This window comes from Trachemys scripta, chromosome 2 (assembly GCF_013100865.1).
Source record: "Trachemys scripta elegans isolate TJP31775 chromosome 2, CAS_Tse_1.0, whole genome shotgun sequence".
NCBI lineage: Eukaryota > Metazoa > Chordata > Testudines > Emydidae > Trachemys > Trachemys scripta.
The window spans coordinates 271,225,575-271,242,042 of NC_048299.1; the positions used below are offsets into that span (position 1 = coordinate 271,225,575).

Here is a 16,468-nt window from a genome sequence, read left to right on the forward strand (position 1 = left end):
CCCAGGGTTGTGAGTTCAATCCTTGAGGGGGCCATTTAGGGATTGGGGACAAAAATCTGTCTGGGGATTGGGCCTGCTTTGAGCAGGGGGTTGGACTAGATGATCTCCTGAGGTCCCTTCCAACCCTGATATTCTAGGATTCAACTGTGTCATTCATTTGGTAAATTACTTTGACACATATTTCAGGAGGCTCCACAGAAATCAGCTTTTAATAATAAGCATTTATTCAATTTTCCTTCATCTAGAACATGATCAAGTTGGGTCAGGACGGAATGCCATCCCTTCTTGATTTGTAAGCATTCTGGCATTTATCCATAAAGATTCGTTATTAGATTGCAAAGTACTAACAGACACAGAGTGCTGAGCAAAGGGCTTATACCACCTCTTCTCACACAGAGCAAACATTGTGTAACTTGCTGATATTTGAAAGCTAGGATAGAGATAGAGACATCTATTTGTTATTTCTTTTACCCGGGTGAATGTTAACCTGCACTCTAATCAGACAACTTTCATTTAAAAAAAGCTCTTTGGCAGGATTCCCCCACCCACCTTGTTCAGCAGACAGAGAAGGACAAGAGAATAATTGATCATTTAGTAATTATCAGTTAAACAAACTAGTCATTCCTTCACCCCCAAACTGAGAGCCACACTGCCACCCGATACTGAATGCAACACCCACTAAGTGACTGGGAGTGAGTATCTGAGAGCAGAATTTAGATCTACATTATTAGGAATTCACAGGGTCTTAACTTTAAGATTGTTTATTGGAAGAAAATGACTAGATGTGGAATGAACAGAGGCAATTAACTAGTTGAAGGAATAATTTGAAATGAAGTACATTTAAAAAAAAAAAAGGAGAGATTAAAGTATTCATTTGTACAACACCTATCTGAGTCCCCCTGCCGATTTTGGTGGATTTAAAATGAGAAGAAATCCATTAAAAATGTTTCTCGGCGCCTGTTGCTGAGCAAAAGGCCCAAACAGCAGGAAACTGACCAAGTGACTGACTATGCAGGTGTAAGGGGACTGTTGCCCCCTTACTAACACTCAGTGGGGGTGTTTTGGTTGGCTAGCTCCCAGCACTGAAAGGGGAAGGGTCGATGGCAAATCAGGAGCCTGAGACTGACAGTCCCCAGGGGCAATGGGGAGAGGCCAATGCTCCAGATCAGCCTGATTGACAGGGTGGGCAGCTAATCAGAGAGTCAGGAGGCCAGGGGGGTCCCGTCCTCCGTGTGAACTGGAATGGCCTGAGTCAGACAGAGTGGGGCCGAGCTAAGGAGAGGGCAGGGGCCCGAGCTGAGCTGCTGGAAGCAGAGTTGCAGCCCCAAAAGCCAGAGCACAGCCCGGAGAGAGCAGACCTGCCCTGGGACCAGAGCTGTAGCAACCAGAGCCAGAGGGGCCAGACAAGCAGCCAGGAAGCAGGTCAGAGCTGGGAGCAGAGTCACAGAAGCAGCCTGCAGAGCAGAGCTGTGCTGGGGGCAGAGCTGCAGCAACCAGAGCCAGAGAGGCCAGAGAAGCAGCCCAGGGAGCTGAAGGCAGAGCAGCAGCAGCAGCCGTGCTGAGGCAGAGTGGAGCTGGAGCTGGAGCTGGGGCTGGGGCAGTCCGGAGCTGGAGCTGAGGCTGGAGCAGTCCGGAGCTGGGGCTGGGGCAGTCCGGAGCCGTGTGCAGTCCGAGTGCGGTGAGCAGCTGGGGAGAGTGAGGGGGACCCTGGGCAGTGGGCCCAGCACAGGGAGACGCCTCAGCCAAGAGGCCTTGCAGGCCAGACTTGCAGGGGGATCATAACCCCGACTGGGCAGGGGCGACGCTGGGGAAAAAGGGTCCTGCCACCTAAAGCCTGAGAGCGTGTGGCCACCACCAGAGCAAGTGTCCAATCCACAGTGTCTCTGCAGCACGGCCAGGGCCTGAGAAGGAGGCCTGGGACCTACAAGGAACAGATTGAACTGCCCTGACGTTCCAGAGACACTGGTTGTAATGTTCCCTGCCACAGAGCAGGGTGATGTGTTTTCCTCTAACCTTTCCCATTTTTCCTTATTCTTTTTTTAAAATTAATTGTTAATTAAACAACTTGTATTTGCTTTAAATTGTATGAAATGATCAGTGGGTCAGGGAGGTGCCCAGTGCAGAGAGAGTACCCCGGAGTGGGGACACCCTAGCCCCTGTCCTGGGTGACCACCGCAGGGTTGGGGGTCGAGCCCCCCAGGAATCCTGGGCCCAGCCTTGTCGGGGTTTATGAGGACTCTGCCAGACAGGAGAGTGGAAGGGAAGTCCTCAAGGGCAGGGAGGCCTCTGGGTAAAGGAAGTGGGAGCGAGGACTTGGATCCTTTCGCTAGCCCTCTTCACCGGGGTAGTGCAGAAGCCAGGAAAGTTCCCCACAATAGCGGGACCATTCCCCCGCTTACACAGGGAAAACAGTGAAATGCACTACTGTATATACAAAGTACACAAAATAAACTTTCCTCCAGTCTGTTTCAGTTATGATCATCTTAGATTCTTGCTTATCCCTGGGACCTACACAGCTACCACAACACTGAAAACAGAAACATTTTCAGGTCAAAAAGCAATTTTTAAGTTGAGTCTCTTTTTAAATGGTCTATTTCGAAATCCCACAGCCAGGGAAATATTGAGTCATGTCATCCTGCTGCTCTAGTTCAACTGACTGCCAAAGTTGAGGTGGAGGAGCAGGGTTTATGGGGTTTCATATCTTGAGCTGACTGGGAATATTTTTTAAGCAACAAAACTGTCTTCAAAAAGGTTTGTCAAGTAAAGGCTGCAATACCACACCCTAAAATAGCCCAGGGGTTAGAGCATTCACTTGGGATGTGGGAGACTGAATCAGACAGAGCAGGGACTTCAACCTGGATCTCCCACCTCCCAGGTAAGTGCTATTCTGGGGTGGCTGTTTCTCTCTCTTCCCCTTTCTCTGGTTATTCACCAAAAAAAAAAAAAAAATCAAGAGATTTGGGTTTCATCCATATGCAGAATGGACATTTTATTTGAAAACTCAAAATTTTTCATAGGAAACCTGTTTCCCACTCAGCTCTAATCATCTCCCTTTATCTCTAGCCCACATGAAGTCAGCCTACAGGAACACTACAACCCTGGACCCCTTGTGTGTTTGGTCAGTGGAATTCAGGGGAGCAGCTAGGGATGAAATAAACAAAAATTGTCATTCTAAAAATCCACCATAAGTTAACACTGTCCCTTGCGGCGACGATGAGGTACTGGAAATGCTGCCTGCTGAATCAGGCGAGAATTGTCCAAGTAAAGTCTCCCTTACAATTTGTATGTGGGACTAAAGAGGCCAAAAAGTCATTATTCAGTAGTAGGCTGCACCTCCATTAGCAAACTTCAGAGCCAATAATCCACCAATGCACCTTCACCAAGGTACCAATGAAGGAAACTGCAGCATAGGCCGGGTTCTGCAGTTCTTAACACCATGCCACAGAACCGTAACAGGCTGACTTACTGCTACATTGTTCAGTATAGACAAGGCCCTAGAGACCAGGGCTCAGATAACAGCCTTGGATTTGGGGCAAGAAAGGTCATTCTATGTTAGGCACTTTAACAACTAAAATTCATTCCCAGGGCTTGTCTTCACATACAGTGCTGCAGTTTTACTGCTGTAGATGGTATTGCCCCAACAGGAGAGCTTTTCCCACCAGTGTAGTTAATCTACCTCCTCAAGAGGTGATAGCTATGTTGATGGGAGAAGTTCTCTGGTCTACATAGTGCTGGCTATACAAGGGGATTAGACCATTATAACTACGTTGGTCGGGGTGTAGGTCTTTAGTGTAGACATGGCCTCAATCTGGTTATGTCCAGGCAGCTAGCAGAGGGAGGACACCAGTCCTTCTCTCCACTTGAGGTATTAAAAAAAAGTTACAATATAGCAGTGCAAGTGTATTGAATGTTTTGTTGTACTTTACTGAGGCAAGGAGCGTGCATGAGAGGGGTTTACATACAGTAATGTGTAAAGGGAGCTTGTTCTCATTCCACTATATTGATCATCAGCAGAAAATGCTTAGTCATCCCTGGTCATTACAAGCAGCTGGCTCATCTATTTAACAAGAAATAGAATTTGGTCATTCATTTCTGACCATAAGCTAATAGTTTATTATTTAAAAGAACAGCAAGTAAGCTGCATCATTATGGAGGATTTCTATTGAGTGTAGATTACCAGACACTAGAAGGTGACACCACACACACACACACACACACTCTCACTCCAACCCTCCCTTTGCAGGTCTGAGGTTCCATCCAGTGACACTTATCTCTGGAAGTCAGCAGAGAGACACACACACAATTATGCACCACAGACGCATGGCAGATCCTAACACCACTGACCTTCTGAGTCACTTGCCCCCAAGACAATGCAACCTGAGAGTTGAGTCAAAAGTCTTTAGCCTTTAGAGACTGCTACTCTTTTCATTTGTGTGTGGCTACCCACCGCAGCAATAGGCCTGAAAATAGTCTTTTCATATTAGAGCACATCCTCTAGGGAGGAGCATCTGAGAATATCCAGAGAGAGATGGTGAGTGAAGACTTGGTAGAACGATGCTGAATGCATGTCAACACTGAAAAACAGACCCTGCAATTTTAAGTGTTTGTCATTCCTGTGGAAATGCTTCAAATTGCAGCCACTCTTTCTGCTATTGTTGCCTCACCTCAGTTCAGACTTTATTGCTTACACCTGTGGTAGCACTGTCTTAAACAGCTGGTACAAAAACAAGCCTTGAGTTTAAGGAAAAGGAGCTCCTGACACTAGTGAATGGTGTAGAGGAAAAGAATCCAAAGGGATGGGCCAAGGAGGCAGTTGACAGACTCATGTCAAGCTTAGACTGGGTTTGGAGTTCTGGTACCAGGCCTTGCCAGGGTCAGAATTTGGTTCTAGTCCGATGCAACCAAGATTTGAGCTCAAAATGACCCGAGATCTCATAAGAATGGCCATTCCTAAACCCGAACTGTAACACAGGCCCCTGCCAGTTCTGGAACGGATTCAGAATCCAAATTGTAGGGCTGAGTTTGCAACCAACTATCTCCCCATGCTGAAATTTGGAAGGGTTCGGTTCTGAGCTCCTGGATTTGGTCCAACTAGTAATAAATAGCAGTATTTGATTATGCCTAGCCCTGGAACACAAGGACCCTTCCTCCCCACTTCTGTGCATGTCTGGGTGAGAGGCCAGCTACAAGTGCAGTCCCTGTGCTAGCCAGGCTACAAGGGAACCTCCTAGAACAAACTGTTCCTAAAGAGGTGAGAGGGACATGGCTCTGCCTGCCCCACTTGTTACTCACCAGAAGAGCTGGCTGAGTGTGGCTAGGACCACACCCTGCACTGTCCTAGAAATAATACAGCAGCATTCTTCCTCTAGGCTTGGGAGCTCTGGGAAGGCAACACAATGCCTCCCAATAGGATGGGCGGGGGGGGGTCTTGCATCATTGCAGTACCTAAAAGATTTTGGCATCCGATTACAATGTGGGGAGAAGCACTGGAGCTTGCTGTACAGAGACTGGCAGCACATGGGAGAGAGAAAAGGAGCCATGATGTCCCCAGGGACCCAACTAACCACAGTGGTGAGAAAGATATCAGCATGTTGCTCAAGACTTGGGCAACAGTCAGGGAACTTATGCAGCACAGAATTCATCCTTTGCCTGAGGAGACGGGGATCTGGAACACAGAGATTGCTGCGTCAGGTCAGACGTGTGGGTCCATCTAAGCCAGGATCCTGTCTCCCGACTAGTACAAGATGCTTCAGAGGAAGATGCAAGAAACCCTGATGTGGGCAATTAAGGAGCAAACTGTCCATAGGGAAAGTCGATTCATGGCTCTCATGCCCTGATTCCTGGGGTTTCTCTCTACTCTCCGTTTTGTTGTAAGCCCAATAGAACTGTGGGTGCTCCCATTATTATTTTGGATATTACCAAAAAAATCCATCTTAAGTTCCCATGTTAGTAAGACACTGCTGTTGGACAGCCTTGTGGAAGCCAGGGAGGAGGAGACAACTGTAGAACCCAGTGTGCTAAGAGGAAAAGCAAGCTACAGAGAGATTTGCGCAATGGGAGCTTAGTCCTTCTTAATGTGATGGGCGGGGGGGAGAGACAAGGCAGGCCAGAAAGTGCAGATATTTATGGACCATGAAAACGGCCCCCCAACTCCACCTATCACACAAAACCCAGCAACATGCTTCTAAACTTGTTTTTTTCTGCCTCTGGGGGCAATTTTTTTTGCATTCCCTCCAGGGGGACCTGAAAGCAGCAATCAGGACAATAAATAAATAAAAAATAAATTAAGGAGATATCCCATCTCCTAGAACTGGAGGGACCTTGAAAAGTCATCAAGTCCAGCCCCCTGCCTTCACTAGCAAGACCAAGTACTGATTTTTGCCGCAGATCCCCAAGTGGCCCCCTCAAGGATTGAACTCACAAGCCTGGGTTTAGCAAGCCAATGCTCAAACCACTGAGCTATCCCTCCCCACATAGTTTGGGAGGTGCTCAGACCCCATGGTGATGAAGAGGCAGCAGAGGAAGGCAAAGGCTGAGTGGGCACCAATGGTAGGCCCCAACATGGCTTATGAAACATCAGTGAGGGAAAGAATGTCACTGCCACCACCATTTCCATCATCTCCCCACGCTGGTCCAGTCAGTTCTCCAGTCCAGCACCTAACCCAGCTCTCAAACCACTCCTCCACTGATTCTCTGTCTCGTCCCTCAGCAAGTTGAACCTCTCCTTCAAGGCCCCATCTCCTTCAGTTCTCTTTCTCTGTTAAAATCCCAATGGAGGGGGCAGGGCTATTTAATTTATGTGCCCTTCCATGGTTCTGGATGCCTTACTCTGTCTCCATCCCAGGGAGGAAGGATGATCCAGTGGCTAGCATACTAGCTTGCAACAGTGGAAACCTGAGTTTAATTCCCTGCTTTGCCACAGACATTCTTGTGTGACTTTGGACAAGTCACTTAGTCTCTTGGTTTCTCAATTCCCCATTTGTAACATTGGGATAATAGCACTTCCCTACCTCACAGGAATGTTGTGAGGATTAGCACATTAAAGATTGTGAGGTGCTCAGATACTATGGTAATGAGAGACAGATAAACAGCTAAGCTAGATAGAGAGAGATCCTTTTGCTTCTGCCTTTTTGCCATGCTATTCCGTATGCCTCCCTCCTCCATCAGGCCATGCAATCTCACTCCCTTCCAGCCAACACCTCTTCAAATGGCTTTTATTATGACTGCTATTCCACAAATACTCACTCACCCCCCTGCTCTCACTTCATCCCATTAGACCTTCATTTAGCCCATGTTAACTCCTTAAAACAAATGTACTTGGAATTAGCAAGATGCATGCTGGGCTCAAATGCATAACTACTTTTCTATTACGCTGCAGCCCACCCTTCTTCAGTCTCATTGATATCTTGTCTAGCTAGAGGGCACACTCTAGCCTTACATGTCTGTAGAGCTCCTCACCACACCAGTGGTGCCAGACAAAGAAGTTGAACAGAGTTGCCCAAAATCTTTTGAGTTTCACTGAAGTGTTACCAAAACCATCTACCACTCTGTACAGTGCCTAGAACGGGTGCCCATTTTTGGCTGGTCTTTAGGTACCACTGTAAGAAGCATGATTAATATTAATTTCCTTGGGCGGGGACTTTGCAGAGATGGACAGCAATCTAGTTGCTATGTCTGTTTATGCAAGGGGTGCGAGCCGGGTCAGAGTTTGCCAATTAAGCCAGCCCTCACAGCTCTTTGATGAGCTATGACAAGATCTTCATGCCACAGCACACAAGGGCTGCAGTTTTATTTTGATAGCTTCCTTCAGAGTGTAAAGCCATGTGCCAAAAGAATTTTGCAAACAGACTGTAAATAGTACAAATTACAGCATTGAAGAGCAGGGTGAACAACATTTAAAGGATAAGTAAGAGATTTAAAAAAAAAAAACTAAACAGGAAAAATTCTGCACTCAGTTATATCCATGCAACCTCAGTGACTTCAGCGAGGTTGGCTGGAGAGCAGAATTAGGCCCTAGGAGTGCTATGAGATAATGCACTGGTCCCAGGAAGAAGGCAAAAGCACATTGTTCTCTCTGACACCAGCAGTTAGATTCTTAAGCAGCTTCACGGCAGTAGATCCAGGTGCCTGTCCTCCCAAAGCAGAGCACTGCACTCACACAGAGCATGCTCAGCTATACGAGAGGGATAAGACGTCAGACTGTAGAAAGCACACATGCTTGGGATGCGCCCTAGTTCAGGACATGCACAAGGCACACATGGGAAACAGTCCTGGACCCTTTAATATTGATTCCGCTCTTGAGCAAAGGAGGATGTCAAAGCACTGATTTCAGAGGTGCTGAGGCACCTGCATCACTCACTGAAGACATCCAGTCTTAATTTGAAGAGTTGGAGTGACGGAGACTCCACCACATCCTGAAGCAAGTTGTTCCAAGGGTTAATTCCCCTCAGTGTTAAAAAATTGTCCCTTAGTTCTAATCTGAATTTGTCCACCTTCAGCTTTAAACAGAAAGGAAGAACACCAAGATCTTTTGGCTCAAAGAACTGCCTGCCATCAGAAATTTCTTTCCCACATACATACTTGGAGACGGAGATCAAGTCACCTCTTCACTTTCTCTTCAATAAATGAAATAGATTGAGATTAAGTCTCACTCTGAGGCATATTTTTCAGACCTTAGTGATGCTTGTAGCTTTTTTCTAAACCCATTTTTCAACACCCTTTTTTGAGTCTGGACACAGTATTCAAATATTGGTCCTACAATGCTGTGTACAGAAATACCACGTACCTGTTGTTAGTTGATCTCCTCCTGCTTATGAAATCCCACTGATATTCAAGACACCTATTTAGGTGTTGAGCTTTATGAACATAAGTGTGACTATTTTCGCTTGACTGCCTTTTGGGATTTGTGCAGACGTCATAGTAAAGTAGCAGTCGGTAATGTGCTATAAAAGTTACATAAATCACACCCCATATCTGTTACCTCAGCTGACCGCAATATGGTAATTAACACAGGCTTAATCGCTCAGAGATATAAAAACATATGAAACCAAGAAAGGCTGGAACCCAGCCCAGATGAAGGGTTATATAAGGAGGATGTTCTGAACCATTTAGTGAACAGCTCCACACTAGTGTCTTAAAAGACTTTTCTAAAATGATAAATTGATTTATGCTAGAGCAAACTCAGAACTCAGTGGCTTTTCCCCCACCCCAAATAGAGGTGCCTTAATTATGCTCGCAAAATGTACTCTTTCAACAAAGACCAAGTAACCATTGTTCAGTGTATGTAACCCATCCCCTCTGCTGTCTGCGCCACAAAAGCTAGGGGCCTATTACAGCTACGTCTACATTACAGCTTATGTCGGCATGACATATGTCACTCAGGGTTGTGAAAAAACCACCCCTGAGTGACAGAAGTCAGTGTAAGTCAGTGGGAGAGCTTCTCCTGCCAACATAGCTACCGTCACTTGTGGAGGCGGTTTTATTATGTCGATGGGAGAGCTGTCTCCTATCAGCATACAGCATCTTCACCAGACACGGTGCAGCTGCACTGCTGTATGTGTAGACATGCCCTGTCTAAGCGGATTTACTTCTTCATATGAAGAGGCATCAGGTTACATGCTTCTATACTGGAAATCCAGAAGTTTCCTCCATTCCTGGTAAGGACCCAACACAGCAGTCATTACACATGATATCACAAAATATCCAACCACAGCACCACATCCTGCCCCATCCTCTCCTATCCAGCAGCCCTATGTCCCCCTGCTTCAGGGCTGAGCAAAATCCTAAATACAATGCACTGTCTGCAGTTCTACTGACCAGGGAAGGCAGGCTCCAGGCAAAGCAAACTGAGGGACCCTGCAATCCCCATATCAGCAACAGTAGAACAGACTCATGAGTGAATGATAGACACGGAAGGGTCAGTTATGGCTTAATACAGGGTGCATTTGAAGACCATGCCTCATTAATCTCTCTCATATTTGATGCATGAACCTTGTATTAAGTGCACGCCATCCTTGCACTTCAGTCAATGAGAGTCTAATTTTCAGAAGCGCTGAGCACCCACAGCTCCCCCATGGACTCCCACTGGAGTTTTGGGTGTTCTCTCCCTAGCTCAGTGGTTCAGCTGCCAAATTAGCCATCAACGTTACCCAAAAGAGCCACAGTTGTGTAAATTCATTGTTTCATGTACTATAGTACTACAGAGTCATATTTAAACAGTACGACAGGAGAAATATTTAGTTACATATCTATTATTCGCACAACAAAAATGACAGATCAAGTATTATTTTATCCACTACAAGTGGTTCATCACATCCTGATTGGTTAATAATTAAATCAGTGTTTTAATATTACGTGCTGCAAAGAGCCGCAGGGGAGACATTAAAGAGCCACTTGTGGCTTGAAAGCCAAAGTCCGAGTATCACTTCCTAGCTCAAAAAGAACAGGAGTACTTGTGGTATCTTAGAGACTAACAAATTTATTAGAGCATAAGCTTTCGTGGACTACAGCCCACTTCTTTGGATGCTGGTTCCTAGCTCAAGGGGCATTTATTTTGCCTCATGGGTGGAGAGGGGTAAAAACTTTCATGGGATGTGCACAAGGGACCAAGATTTGTCTGCAAGGGAATAAAGGAAATCACTCAGATGAGCACTTTCTATCCTCCTAACTACGGAGTTTACCTAGGCTGGCTAATAACTTATGGCTCAACCCTGCAAGGTGCTGGGTGCCCTCCACCACCACTGAAGTCAAGACGAGTTAAGGGACTCCGCATCTTTCTGGAAGTGCTCAAACATCTTTCAGGATATAGCTGTTACTTACTAGACCTCCAGGCCCTTTGGCATTTCATTTCAACACGGAGCCATATACATGCAGGGGTGCATAGAAAGCAATTAGTATGAGAACTGCCTTTAAATTCCACTAGCACAGAAATCTTCCGCAATTCCCGGCAAAGCTTAAAAGAACACACAAACAACGCCCCCCCTCTCTCACACACACAAGCTAAATGATCTGGGGAACTCTAAAGAGTCCTAAATATGATAAGTGTTTAAACATGATCTACGCCTGCATTTTTAAAATACAGATTGTGTAAGCGGCACACAGAAAGCGGAGTTTTGTTATATACTGAACAATTCCCATGTCATTAACAGTTCTTCTTTGCCTTCAAGCTAGCAGCACTTCCTCTTGCTTCCTTGTATAGCCTTGGCACTAACGGGTCCATCATTCTCAGCATTTACCTCTCAAAGCTCTTAGAGTCCAACATATTTAGTCTTATAAATAGACAAACATTTGCGTCAGCCACTACAATATGTTAATTCCTTCAATTGCTATATTTTCATTTCTCGTTGTAAAAACATGCCTTTTAACCCCCTCATGAGGAAAGGATCTCTTGTGTAAAAGGGACACATTTGGTTAGCAGTCTAATTTGAGTTAGTCCACATTTAAATGGAAAGGAAATAAAAACAATAAAAACCCCACTCCTGAAATAGGATTTTCCCTTTCCCCAAAAGCTCTATGGGCATCTGATCTTATCAAATAATATTGCCTGAAAATTGGTATATACACCTCTACCTCGATATAACACAAATTAGGATATAACGCGGTAAAGCAGCGCTCCGGGGAGAGTGGGGGGGCAGGGCTGCACACTCCGGCGAATCAAAGCAAGTTCGATATAACGTGGTTTCACCTATAACGCGGTATGATTTTTTGGCTCCCGAGGACAGCATTATATCGGGGTAGAGGTGTACCTATCCACACCTGCCTAACAGTATCAATATCTGGGCTATGATTTTCACCACTGGAGGTTATTGGTCTCTCCCCTTCACAGGCTTTAGGATGAGATTGCCAAGAGGTCATTACCAAATTCCACCCCCTACCTGTTCAGCCACACCCTCATCACCACGGAGCCTAATATGCACACAAAAAGATTTCCATGGAGTTGGAGGTGGATGGGAGAATGCTGCTTAGGTTGTAACACTATGACAAAGTGTGACATTCCAGAGTTTTTCCTATTCTGCTTGACACAGGAATTACTGGGTGGGATCCCATCCGCTGTATTATGCAGCATCAGAATGGATGAGGGGAAAGCAGTGGATGTGTTATTTCTTGACTTTAGCAAAGCTTTTGATACGGTCTCCCACAGTATTCTTGCCACCAAGTTAAAGAAGTATGGGCTGGATGAATGGACTGTAAGGTGGATAGAAAGCTGGCTAGATCGTCGGGCTCAATGGGTAGTGATCAATGGCTCCATGTCTAGTTGGCAGCCGGTTTCAAGTGGAGTGCCCCAAGGGTCGGTCCTGGGGCCGGTTTTGTTTAATATCTTTATTAATGATCTGGAGGATGGTGTGGACTGCACTCTCAGCAAGTTTGCAGATGACACTAAACTAGGAGGCGTGGTAGATACACTAGAGGGTAGGGATCGGATACAGAGGGACCTAGACAAATTAGAGGATTGGGCAGAAAAAAAACTGATGAGGTTCAACAAGGACAAGTGCAGAGTCCTGCACTTAGGACGGAAGAATCCCATGCACTGCTACAGACTAGGGACCGAATGGCTAGGTAGCAGTTCTGCTGAAAAGGACCTAGGGGTCACAGTGGACGAGAAGCTGGATATGAGTCAACAGTGTGCTCTTGTAGCCAAGAAGGCTAACGGCATTTTGGGCTGTATAAGTAGGGGCATTGCCAGCAGATCGAGGAACGTGACCGTTCCCCTTTATTCGACATTGGTGAGGCCTCATCTGGAATACTGTGTCCAGTTTTGGGCCCCACACTACAAGAAGGATGTGGAAAAATTGGAAAGAGTCCAGCGGAGGGCAACAAAAATGATTAGGGGTCTGGAGCACATGACTTATGAGGAGAGGCTGAGAGAACTGGGATTGTTTAGTCTCCAGAAGAGAAGAATGAGGGGGGATTTGATAGCAGCCTTCAACTACCTGAAGGGGGGTTCCAAAGAGGATGGAGCTCGGCTGTTCTCAGTGGTGGCAGATGACAGAACAAGAAGCAATGGTCTCAAGTTGCAGTGGGGGAGGTCCAGGTTGGATATCAGGAAAAACTATTTCACTAGGAGGGTGGTGAAACACTGGAATGCGTTACCTAGGGAGGTGGTGGAGTCTCCTTCCTTGGAGGTTTTTAAGGCCCGGCTTGACAAAGCCCTGGCTGGGATGATTTAGCTGGGAATTGGTCCTGCTTTGAGCAGGGGGTTGGACTAGATGACCTCTTGAGGTCCCTTCCAACTCTGATATTCTATGATTCTATGATTCTATGGATGATCACAATGTTCCTTCTGGCCATAAAACCCACACATTTTCTAGTACCTGTAACACAAGAATGTATATTCACCGGTCTGCCTTGGTTCACACAAATTCTACTTTTTAAGCCAACACAATGGAAGCCCTCTTTGCATATGAAATCAACAGAAGGATGTGATCTTAACATGGAGTCAGCAAACCAGGGAATAAACTACTGGGGGTGGGGGAGAGAGAAGAGTCATCTTGAGTCTGGGGGCAAACAATAACTTTGGGGAATGTAAGGGGAAGGCAAAGAAAAAGGACACCCCTTTATCCTGCACCTGAGGAAGTAGTTAGGCAGTGCAATTACAGTCATGATAATGGGATCCCAACCAGCCTTGGCTAGAAACACTACAAGGTGGCTATGGTGAGAGTAGACTGCTTTGAGACAGATGGTTAGCCTGTTCAAGTTAAATGTCGACTCTAGAAAGCCTGTATTGATTGTGTTTTATATGCAGCCTGTTTCCATTATCCTCACTTGCTATCTCTTAAATCTTAACCTTTGATAAGAAACATAACATTGTTTTCACCATAATTTTATCAGCACTGTGATGTTATATAGGAGTTGATCCTCCATAGAGCCAAACAAGCTGGTGTGACACTGTCCCTTGGGGACAGCAAAGCTGTTACAGTAACTCCTCGCTTAATGTAGTTATGTTCCTGAAAATGTGACTTTAAGTGAAACGATGTTAAGCGAATCCAATTTCCCCATAAGAATTAATGTAAATGGGGGGGGTTAGGTTCCAGGGAATATGTGTATACACACACAGTATATGTTTTAAACAAACAGTTTAATACTGGTACACAGCGATGATGATTGTGAAGCTTGGTTGAGGTGGTGAAGCCAGAGGGTGGAAGAGGATGGGATGTTTCCCAGGGGATGCCTTACTGCTAAATGATGAACTAGCAATTGGCTCAAGGTTAACTCATTGTTGTTAACATAACCTCACACTCTACAAGACAGCATGAATGGAGGGAGGGGAGACAGCATGGCAGACAGACAGAGACACACACCATGTGTGAGAGAGAGAGAGAGAGAGAGATGCGCATTGCCCCTTTAAGTACGCGGACCCACTCTAAGTACACTTCCTTTATGTAGATCAGCAAGTTGAGACAGTAGCTGCTCCCAGGAAGCTCCCTCCGTCCTGAGCCCTGTCGTGTGTCCCCCCTGCTCTATGGAAGAAGGGGTAAGTGGGGTGCAGGAGCAGGGGAGAGGGGGACACGCTGACATTATTCCCCTTCTTCCCTCCCACCCCACCCCCGCACAGCAAGCAGGAGACCCCCAGGAGCAGCTCCAAGGCAGAGAGCAGGAGCATCACATGGCAGTGCGGGGAGGGACAGCTGAATTGCCGGCAATTGGTAGCCTGCTGGGCAGCTGCCGCACAGTAAACTGTATATGTAGATACCAACCACACTGAATTCTCCCTCCAAAGGGCCTCTTATCACCACCCTCCCTCATCTTAGCTCTGGCTACAAGAGGGATCATTCTGGCAATTCATTGGCCAGAGGTCACAAGCTCATTCTGTGCTGGTGTTACTGGGGAGCAGATGGCCTTGCAGCAAGAGACGGCTTTTGCAAAGTGCCCTAAGTGTGCCAAGACTCAGGCTCATTGGTACTTCCACCCAATCATCTGTCACCAAGAATGCCCTAACTCAGATTACAAGCATTTCACCCTGGCAACAACGGTGATCTCCTTGCCAATCACAAAGAGAGAGAGAGGATGGAGGAGAAAGTGATTATTGAGGCCCACAATATGCAATAAATAATCATTAAGTAATGAGAGAGGGTCCCCCAGAACTGAAGGAATTAGAGTAAAACATACACTGGGCACTATTTGTCAGGGTCACTCCTATAAAGAAGCCAGAGAGCGGGTGGAATTACTACAGAGACAACATTCTTTGTTCAGTATGTTACCAGTAAAACTGCTGGATCTTAAATAGAACTGGGATTCAAGGCTTGCTACACTTCATGAACCTGGGAAACATCAACTTATTCCCTTCAGTTAATTGGTGATCATGGTGTCGGAGAGAAGGTTTTGGATTCTTCGACCATGGGATGGTGTTCGAAGAAGGAGGAGTGCTAGGCAGAGACAGGCTCCGCCTAACGAAGAGAGGGAAAAACATCTTCACAAGTAGGCTGGCTAAATAGTGAGGAGAACTTTAAACTAGGTTCACCGGGGGAAGGAGACCAAAGCTCTGAGGTAAGTGGAGAAATAGGACACCGGGAGGAAGCACGAGAGTGCAAGAGGGGAGGACTCCTGTCTCAGACTGAGAAAGCAGGAGAATCAGCGAGTTATCTAAAGTGCCTATACACAAATGCAAGAAGCCTGGGAAACAAGCAGGGAGAACTGGAAGTCCTGGCACAGTCAAGGAACTATGATGTCATTGGAATAACAGAGACTTGGTGGGATAACTCACAGGACTGGAGTACTGTCATGGATGGATATAAACTGTTCAGGAAGAACAGGCAGGGCAGAAAAGGTGGGGGAGTTGCATTGTATGTGAGAGAGGAGTATGACTGCTCAGAACTCCGGCATGAAACTGCAGAAAAACCTGAGAGTCTCTGGATTAAGTTTAGAAGTGTGAGCAACAAGGGTGATGTTGTGGTGGGAGTCTGCTATAGACCACCAGACCAGGGGGATGAGGCTTTCTTCCGGCAACTAGCAGAAGTTACTAGATCGCAGACTTTAATCACCCTGATATCTGCTTGGAGAGCAATACAGAGGTGCACGGACAATCCAGGAAATTTTTGGAAAGTGTAGGGGACAATTTCTTGGTGAAAGTGCTGGAGGAACCAACTAGGGGCAGAGCTCTTCTAGACCTGCTGCTCACAAATCGGGAAGAATTAGTAGGGAAAGCAAAAGTGGATGGGAACCTGGGAGGCAGTGACAATGAGATGGTCGAGTTCAGGATCCTGACACAAGGAAGAAAGGAGAGCAGCAGAATATGGACCCTGGACTTCAGAAAAGCAGACTTTGACTCCCTCAGGGAACTGATGGGCAGGATCCCCTGGGAGAATAACATGAGGGGGAAAGGAGTCCAGGAGAGCTGGCTGTATTTTAAAGAATCCTTATTGAGGTTGCAGGAAAAAAACATCCCAATGTGTAGAAAGAACAGTAAATATGGCAGGCGACCAGCTTGGCTTAACAGTGAAATCCTTGCTGACCTTAAACGAAAAAAGAAGCT

General features: G+C 46.3%; 1 protein-coding gene across 2 annotated transcripts in view; it reads right to left on the bottom strand.

Moving 5' to 3' along the window:
* The window catches only part of FAM135B (family with sequence similarity 135 member B), a 348,914-nt gene that overhangs the window by 300,108 nt on the left and 32,338 nt on the right, over positions 1-16,468 (bottom strand). The window contains exon 1 of one of the 2 annotated variants that reach the window (XM_034763664.1): positions 8,786-8,968. The exons of the other annotated variant lie outside the window; for it this stretch is intronic. The gene's annotated coding sequence lies outside the window, so the exon portion shown is untranslated. Of the gene's footprint in view, positions 1-8,785; positions 8,969-16,468 lie in introns of those variants that run through there. 2 annotated transcript variants of the gene reach the window in all.